At 35.3% G+C, this 9,375-nt stretch overlaps 1 long non-coding RNA gene across 1 annotated transcript; it reads left to right on the top strand.

Moving 5' to 3' along the window:
• Window positions 1-7,745: 7,745 nt before the first annotated feature.
• Window positions 7,746-9,173, top strand: LOC120077734. The gene is made up of 2 exons (XR_005481832.1): window positions 7,746-8,879; window positions 8,988-9,173. It is a non-coding gene; the product is annotated as an uncharacterized LOC120077734 (long non-coding RNA).
• The last annotated feature ends 202 nt before the right edge of the window (window positions 9,174-9,375 follow it).

Here is a 9,375-nt window from a genome sequence, read left to right as displayed (position 1 = left end):
ATAAGGTCTAGAATAATAAGAAATTTAAGCTTTAAAATGAATCTGAAATAGGGTTCAAAAGGAAGCCAAGGGAAACCAGGGAACTTGGGAAGTGAGAAAGGTTCCAACAAATCACAGTGAGTGGTTCTCATTTAAATTCTTTTAGCATATATTAAATTATATGCTAGTATTATGAACAAATAGTCAGAACCATGAAGAGAACACGTGGTTAGGATGGTCAAGGGGTCAACAGACCTAGCTTCTAAGCCCGAGACAGAATCTCACAAGATGGTTAGGAGGCCAAGAGGCCTAGTTCCTAAGCCTGTGGAAAGAACCTTGCATGGGATGGTCAGAGGGCCGACGGGCCTAGCTTCTAAGCTCATAAAAGGGAGATCTATGTGCACATAGGGAAATAAGAAATTATAATGAGTAATCATTTTAACTGTCTACCGTGTGTGTAGGTAAGGTTGATAACAGATTCATTCAAGATGGAGGTTTACGTAGTAACCTTGTGTTGTGTTTTGCTTATATGTTTATAAGTTGAAAGAGACTTATTAAGTTTCTACCACTCACTGGGCTTAAAGGCTCACGTTTTTCTATAATGTCTTCCTTGCAGGTACCAGAAGAGTCCAGGTTGCTGCGAGAAGTCGAGGTCTGCCATGAGTTAGAAAATTGCTAGATTAAGTTTGTAGTTAGGATGGGACTAATGTTGTCAAATTTATTAAAAGTGTATAAACTGGTTTCCAAAATGAGTTATGCTTCCGGTTGTTTTCTTAAAATTCTGCTGCAAGTTTATTTGTTTAAAATGATCTAGTAGGTAGAGTTGGGCAATAGATATCATAAAAGAGTGGTATTTGTTATTCTCATGCCTCCTTTTGGGTTAAAGAGGTAAACTCGGGAGGGGGTGTGATACAAACACCATAATCTTCATTACAGACCAAAATACAAAAAAAAAAAAAAAAACTCATGTGTTTTTGCCAAAACCGAGCACAGAGCTCCCAAAATTGACCAAAAGCTATCCTCTTCATTCCACCCAACCCTAAAATGAAAAGAAAGTATATATAGAGCTCGTCGATGGATCTACCGCATCATTGTGTTCTATAGGCTAGAGGAATTATCTGCACGTACGTCTATACTCTAGAGATATGCAATGGCACTATGACGCCACAGGGCAACGCGTGTACCATACTGCATTTAGGCATTCTGTTTACAGTACTGTGTCCAGGGGCATTCTCGTCCTTTGTTCTCCTTTGAATCCTTGAATGCTTCATTATGCTTCTAATAGCTTCAAATTAACTATGAAATGTCCATAACAAGTGTCAATTAAAAGAATGCTAAGGAATAAAGAAAAGAACATAGAAAATAATAGATAAATAATGGTGGAGAAATAGAACAAATATTCCTTGAATAAAAGTAAGATCTCTAGGATGGATTCAACCTTTCTCAAGGTGAATCCTCACTCTATGCACGTCCTCATAGGTAGGGATGACCTAAAGAACTATTCTCTTTAGAGGAAATTGTTAGGGTTGATACCCTAAATCTCGTAGGATCCTATAGTTTGTAAACACTTGTATGAACAAACACTATGTGATTTATAATATATGATATTTTATTCACTTCAGTCTATGAAATATGAGATATTTTAGTTGCATTAACCACAAACCAATAAACTAAGATCCATGGTTATCGTTGTAGCTTAAGCATGTATGTGGAGACATACAAGTGGATCGTTCTTTAAGTGATAACCTAAATGGTATGTAGTATATAGATAAGGAGGGATACCTTATCCTGGTGACGCTACGAGTATGGCCCTCTTTATAGGTGTTACAAATGTTGTAAAGTGCTACAAATGATCCGATCCTGATAATTCATATCTTAGACATGGGAGCGGGGATATTCTATTACAAAGGAGCTTATATAAGACCAAACCACGAAATGTTGAGTCTCGTTATATGACGTCGTTCATAATTGAAGACTTTCATTTCACTAGGATGACCATAGATAACATGACCTTAATCTTGAGTGAGTTGTGTTCCTGCTTATGAGGGCAGTTCTTTAATTTGCATGGGTGAGAATGGTCAAATCGTCGACTCAACAAGCCTACTACGTTGGGGATTCGTCTTATTAGGGAGCTGGGAACTCAGCTACATAAGATGGAATTCACTCCTTCTGAAGCAGGGGTAAACAGATAAATTGCTTCCTTAAGGGCTGATTTCGGGGCTTGAACAATGTGGCACCACACCCTCTCTTGGCCCGAGAGGGGTTTAGTCATAATAGAACTATGATTTATTGTTCATTAGAGGAATCGGTGGTACTTAAGGAGTTAGATGTAACTATAGGGGCAAAACGATAATTTGGTCCAACCATACTTACGAGCGACTTATGAAGGGTCATCGTACTATTGATTGGCTATATCCAATGGACACAGAAATATATCTATAGTGCGAAGAGCACAGCTGTCAGTCTTTAGTGGGATGCCCGGCAGTTAACGGATGGTGAATATCTTGATTAAAACGTTTAGTCAGTTATTCACATACCATTGGAGCTTCAAGCTATAGGTACATAAGGTCCCCTTGGTAGCTCAATGGATTCATGTTGAGAATCAGTTTTTGGGTTAGTTTGAAATATTCAAACTAACAAGAGAGAATTTGATTATATATGATATAATTCAATTCAATTCAATTATATACGATATAATTGATATGATGTATTTGATACATTATTATGATTAGAAGAATTAATATAAATATGATTTATATTAAATGTCATAAAAAAGAAAAAGAACTATGGTTTATGTATTGTATATGATGTAATATTAAATCTATAGGTTAGAAATATAATATGATAAGTTAGTTATTGTATTTATTTATATTTTACTGATTGTAAGATAATTTAATTTTTTTTCTCCAATAACCACCCTTAGTTGGTGGTTAGACGGTTTTATGGCAATTGTGGATTAAAATGAAAATTAGTTTTTCTAATCAGTCCACGAAAAAGAGTTATCAGTTTTCACCATCAAGTGACTACACAATAAGGATCGAGTTTACTATACGATAGTACTCTTTTCTACACGATCGAGTGTCGAGTCTATGCAATAGGCTTTCATTTGCTACATGATATTGTCACCGTCTACCCTATTGTTTCCTTGTTCACTTCAATCCTTCCCTCAAACCAAAATCAGCCAGAGCCCACAACTCCTGGATTCTCACACCAAGAATACCAAGGTAATCTTGTGGTGGTATCTAGTTCTATTCGAGGATCAAGTTTTACTCATTGCTAGTGTTCGAGGGAGATCGAGTTTGGTTGATCGTTGCAATCGAGTTTAATAGAGGAAATATGTGTAGAAAGAGTTCTTCAAAGGTATTATCACTCTATCCTTTGTATTTTAAAAAGCATGTTGTAATTTATCTTTAATGCATAATCATTTTTGTATGATTGTAAATGTTTAAGTTCTTTCACAATGGAGTTTGGAACGATCCGCTTCTGCTCAAAGGTCCTCTATAATTTGAGTCCTTTCAGAAATTCCGTTCTTGAAGAGTTTCTTAGTAGGGTCGAGTTTACCGTCACTCGTAAACTTGCGCCTACGCAAATAATATTTATAAATCACCAAGCGAACTACTTATACTAACTGGTAGTACAAGCGACAAATCCGAGGCTGAACCTCACAGAAGCGCGAAAGATTAATTCATCAAAGCTCGTTTTCAATTAAAGAGATAAATAGGAGGTTTGTGTGGATGAATAATTGAAATTGCAGAAAATAAAGTGCAAGAAATAAAAGATGGAAGCGCAATTAATCAAGATATCTTAGCTTAGAGGAATGGGTTCACCCAATAGAATTTAGATCATTGAACCAATTTATTTCTTAAACTTCTTGTTTATGCTTAGCCTAATTGATTAGAATCCCAACCAATAGTCCTATTTATCTAATTGATCAAAATGCACAGAAAACGAATCCGTCCATATAAATTAACGAATCACATTAAGTTTTAGGGATTAGGCTAAGATAAGTGTTTAACTTCCAACGTCTAATTAAACAATCAATATGGTTTTTCTCTAGGTTGATAGGAGCAGACCCTTTTCCCTAACGAACCTATTGTTTCCATTGGGATTAACTTATAAATATGTGTCAAATATTACAAGTTAATCACAAAGTATTAGAATCACATAAAAAAAATATTGGGCGTCAATCAACAATTAAAATTATGCAATTCATAAATGTAAATTCTGTTTAAAACCCATAAACAAGTTTGTATACATCAATAAATCGAAATCTCTCCAAATCCCTAGGCTAAGAAACCAAAATCTTACCTTTCCATGGAGGATGAGAAGCTACAATCCGACATCTAGTCGATAAATTACTAAAGAAACGCCCAAAATACAAAATGAGAGAGAAAAGAGAGGGGAAATTCAGCTAGAGGCTGAAGGTGGGCATATATTTTTGACCCAAAGGGAAGAAATATATATATAGGGGTTGGTCACAGCGTTGCAACGCTGCCTTGCGTGCACGTTCGTCGTAATATTCGTAACATTGCAACGCTACATTCAACATTGCAATGCTACCTTGTTTCGCCCAAAATGGACAACTTCTACCTTATAGCATTGTTCAATGCTTGTTTGAGCGTTGCAACGCTCTGTCTGGGGGTGTTTTCGTCCATTCACATCTCTTTGAATCCTGGTTGCTCAAATTAGCTTCTAATTGCTCCTAACCTCAAATAGCTCATGACGACTGGTTCTACCTCCAAAATGCTCAATATCTACAAAATCATCAAATAAACACATTAAACATAGTAACGACCTAGAATTAAGAAGAGGAAAATAGCACATTTTCGGTGCTATCATTTCTAGGGGTGTTTAGGGCGAGGAGTGAAATAGTGATAAGTTAGGAGTTATGAAGTGTAGGGAATTATGAAATCTAGGGAGTTGTGAACTCCTGGGGCCACAATGATATTTGTTAGCAGTGAGACTCACTAACTTCTTGAGCCAAACAAGGAGTAGAGTTCACGACTCCTACGTCTCAACTCCGACTTTCCAACTTCTTGAGCCTAACACACTCTGTGTTTTTTGTGGTTTTTCTTTCAAAGGGTCTAGATTGTTCATCCTTAAAGACTTATTTACAATTTATAGATCAAGATGGTTAGATGGAGGCCAAAATTCATGCCTTCAACGACTCTAGCTGAATTTGGAGCTAAAAAATGGCTCGAGCCTACAAACCCTGCAAGATTTGAAAGGTTAGAATGCGCGTTGACTCGATCTCGGACACAATGTGGTCGCATCGAGCAGACGATGAAGGCATATCATACACCTTTCCTGCAAAAATACCAAAACAAATCATAGATGCTTATAAATTGGCCTAAAGTATCCAAAATAACTTAATATTGTCAAAGGACATTAGTTGGCTCATTTTACTTGGGACATTATGAGGTCAAAATAGCATGATAAATGACTCTTTACTTAACAGAGTAACAAAATGGAAGGAAAAAAATATGCACTTTATGACATTTATCACACCCCCAAATTGAGTCTTTGCTTGTCCTCAATCAAATAAAATATAGATGTGTTGAATACTGAAAGTAAACCTACATGCTTAGTCAGAAGCAAATATAAAGTCGACATCTTTTAAGAGAGGTCTTAATCCTTAGTGCCTTCATTGTTCAATTCTCAAAGGATCTTCACAAGAGTTTCATTTGGCTTTTGATTCAACTTCCCTTAATTATCTAACCAATTTGGCAAACCAACCTAGTTATAGTCATGGTGTAGGATCGGTATGGTAATCCTACAATGGGTGAATAGGGTTTATTTGAAATAATGAAAACTTCTTTCTAAGTGGACCCAAATAAGAAAACTAATGCACTTTTTACTATACAATGATTTTATGAAAAAAAAAAAATCAATCCAAAATTATAAAGAAAATAATAATAATATTTAAAGCACCCTCTTTGATTTTGATTACAAGATTGAGAATGAATGTAGAAATTTAAGAACTACTAACCAAAATATACAAATATGAACAATTAGCTTCAAGAACAAATATTGTAATTAATTTCATATAATAAACTATAATAGAAAATTAATTGCAAAGTTAAATAGGAGAGAGATAGAGAAAATGACACGGGTAATTTTGTAGTAGTTAGGTCAAGCGTAACCTACATCCACTTTCCCAAGCAACTCTTGAGATTTTGAATAAGAATCCTCATCCGTGAAAAGAGTCGGTGAGATCCTTATTCAAAATTAAACGTGACAAGTATTTACAAATTTTGAGCATTCAATAAATAAATCCGCACAATACAATATTCCTCTCTTAAGAATAAGATGAAAAGAAAAAAAAAAGAGTGTTGTGAGAGAATAACAATAGTGGCTTTGAGGATGGTAAAAAATGTGTAATTGTTGAGAAAATGTAGAGAAAATGAATAGTTTAAAAAGAGAGGGAAGTTATTGGAAACCATATTTAATTTGGACTACTAGATCTTAAAAAAGAAAAAAAAAACAATTGTAGAGGTTTTTCTTTTTTTGAATCAACTAGCCGTTACACACAACAAAAAATAATATAATAATATGTATCATTTTTTAAAATCATTTCTTTTAAAACCCAAAAGTAAATGAATACCATGTATCCAAAACTAATCATTAGATACAAACATAAAGTATATTAAATTCTCTCTCTTTTTAAAACCAATCCAAACCTCAAAAACCAACCATATGCCGCTCCTTTATTACTCCAGATGACATCTTCCAATCGGTCTAGTTCGATGAGAAAAAATTTGTCATGTCATCCACTTAAATTTTTTTTATTAACCTTGCTTCGACTATATCTTCTTCGTATGAGTTCCGATTTGAGTGATTCAAATAGTGTTGACATTGTTATTTCGAGCTCTACACAATGACACTTTAAAACATTAAAATTATTATTGAATAAAAGCAGGTTTGTTATCATCAAAACATTAATTAAGTGATTGATTAAAATTAATTAATTTGAGATTAAGGACCAAAAAGCCAACATATGGTGGAGTCCCTAATGAGTTACAAGTTTCACCAAATCTCCATACCTAAGTAAGAGAATACACCTCCCCAAACTTGTGTTTTTGCTTGTCTTTATGGTTTCAATTTTACAAGCTTTATTTCTTTTTTCTTTTTTGCCTAGAAATGATCATGAATGTTAGCCTCACCTCCGTTCCAACTTGCCTACATGGGTCACGTGAAAGACATCTAACTACAAGCAAGGGTCATATTTGAGGCAAAGACTCATTTCTCAAACCAATTGTTTCACGCAAAAGAAGGCATGGGTTACCTTCTCACCCCTAGCTACTTTAGCTAACTCAAAAAGGAGGATTGTCATCTTCTTCTTCTTCTTTTTTTTTTTTTTTAATTTATTGGCCTAGCACATGTACATATATTGTAAGAATACATTCCCATACTGATAATAATAGTGACATGACAAAAGAAATGTAAAAGCACTCCCACAAACTTAAGGGAGGCAATGTCCAGTCAATATGAAAATGGTGCAAAAACAAGACGGTTATTTTGGCTAGACTACAAAACATCAGGGCTAGGTTCTTTGATCATGCGGAAGACTAGTCTAAGAAGGTTTTGCACACAAGGATAAACGATACTCTTGGATACTTTTGGTTTTGTATACTTTAAATTTTGACAATAAGACATGCGTGAATAAGATATGCTCTAAGTATCATCGTTAAACATTACTTTACGCAACAAAAGACTAGCATACAGGACCATCCATTTTTGTTATTATTGTTTTGCTTTTCCAGAAAAATTAAAAGAATAATAACATACTCTAAAAACAATAAAACAAAGCAAAGACAAACTAAGCCTAAATGAGCAAAAAGCAATAAAAAGATAAAACTGAGAGCTCCCTTAGTCAGTCTTGGGAGTTTCATCTTCTTCTTCTTCAACAACGAGGTCATGAAGGATTCGAGGAAAGGGGGCACAGCCGGGTAGTATATTTGGAGCCATCAAGCGGAGAAATCTCTGGAATGCCTCATCACGAGCCTTGGCTTAGGCCCAGTAGGCTTTAGACTGAGCCATGAAGTGTTCCAACTGCTTTGACATATATCCAACCACACACCGTTGTGGCTTCTATCACCTTATGCAACTGTGAGGTGGTCGCATCACCTGAGGATGGTTGTGGTGGCAAGGAAACTTCTGGAACTGGTAGATCATCTAATGGTGCTGAATGAAAAATAGGGTGGAGGAAGTGTAGTCTTGTTGGCTGATGCCTTGTCCTTCTTTAAGGATTGTAACCCATTAGCTTCTTGATTAGATGCAAATCAATAGTTGGCTTGACCTTGCATCTTTCTTCTTCCTCAGACACCTCAACTCCGGCCTGATGAGAAAGGGGAAAAACAATCTACTCGAATTCTTGATCCCCACTCAACTATCTCCTGTTGGATAATGCTACCAACGTCATTCCCTAGCCCCTTCCTGAGGTAGTAGAGGATCATGACCCGCTCCTTGGATATGGTGGAGTTGTGGGAGGTGAGCATGATCTGGCGTTTGATAAAGTATAACAAATGGCTAGGTAGCCTCTGATGTCTCCCAGCCTCAATGTCCACCACCCTGTCGGTGAAATGTGTCACTTTAGCAAAGTCACCTGGTTCGGTTGTGATGGTCTTTCTCTCATCATAAGCCTAAACGCCTTCGGTTTATCGTCAAGGCTCTGCTAAGGATCTATTATACTCTTTCAACATCCCATATTCTACATTCTTCTTGATATAGGCATTAGACTTTTCTACTACTCAGGAAGTTTCTCCTTGGCTGCAGTTTGAAGATGTTTACTAAATCTGAACAGTTCACATTGCTCACAGGGTTTATGAACTTTTTTTAACTTAAATAGGTAGATCAAGGTATTTATAAGCCCACAAATCATAGCTCAGAGTTATTTAAAGGTGATTTTTCCTGTCAATACTATTTTTTTTCCCATATTAAAGAGATGAGCTTTGAGAGAATCTGACCCTTTAAATCCTCTTCCTTGATTACTATTTTTCTCTTTTCAGTGTTGCAGATCAAATAAAGTTAAAACCATTTATTCTCAGAAGTTGTATGAAAGGAGCTCAAATCACTGAACTTTTGAACTTGTTCTATTTTAATCACATCAACTTTCAAGTTTTAATAGATCTTAAATTTAATCTAAAAAAAAAGTGTTCCGACAATCTTCCTTCTATAAATTTTGATTGAAAGCATATGTATGTTTCTTTTCCCTGAATAACAGTTGTTATTGTTGTCAAATAAGAAGAGACATTAACTTCAAACTAGCCATAAAAACTAATTTTAAGATAATAAATTTAATATTTGAAACTAAATATTTCAAAATATAAGTTATAGCATTTTAGGAAAAAAAAAATCATTAATCAGTTCCCGGCCTGAGAAATGAAAGAAAGGACT

Source organism: Benincasa hispida, chromosome 5 (genome assembly GCF_009727055.1).
Source record: "Benincasa hispida cultivar B227 chromosome 5, ASM972705v1, whole genome shotgun sequence".
NCBI classification, from domain to species: Eukaryota; Viridiplantae; Streptophyta; class Magnoliopsida; order Cucurbitales; family Cucurbitaceae; genus Benincasa; species Benincasa hispida.
This window is presented reverse-complemented; position numbering and strand designations above follow the sequence as displayed.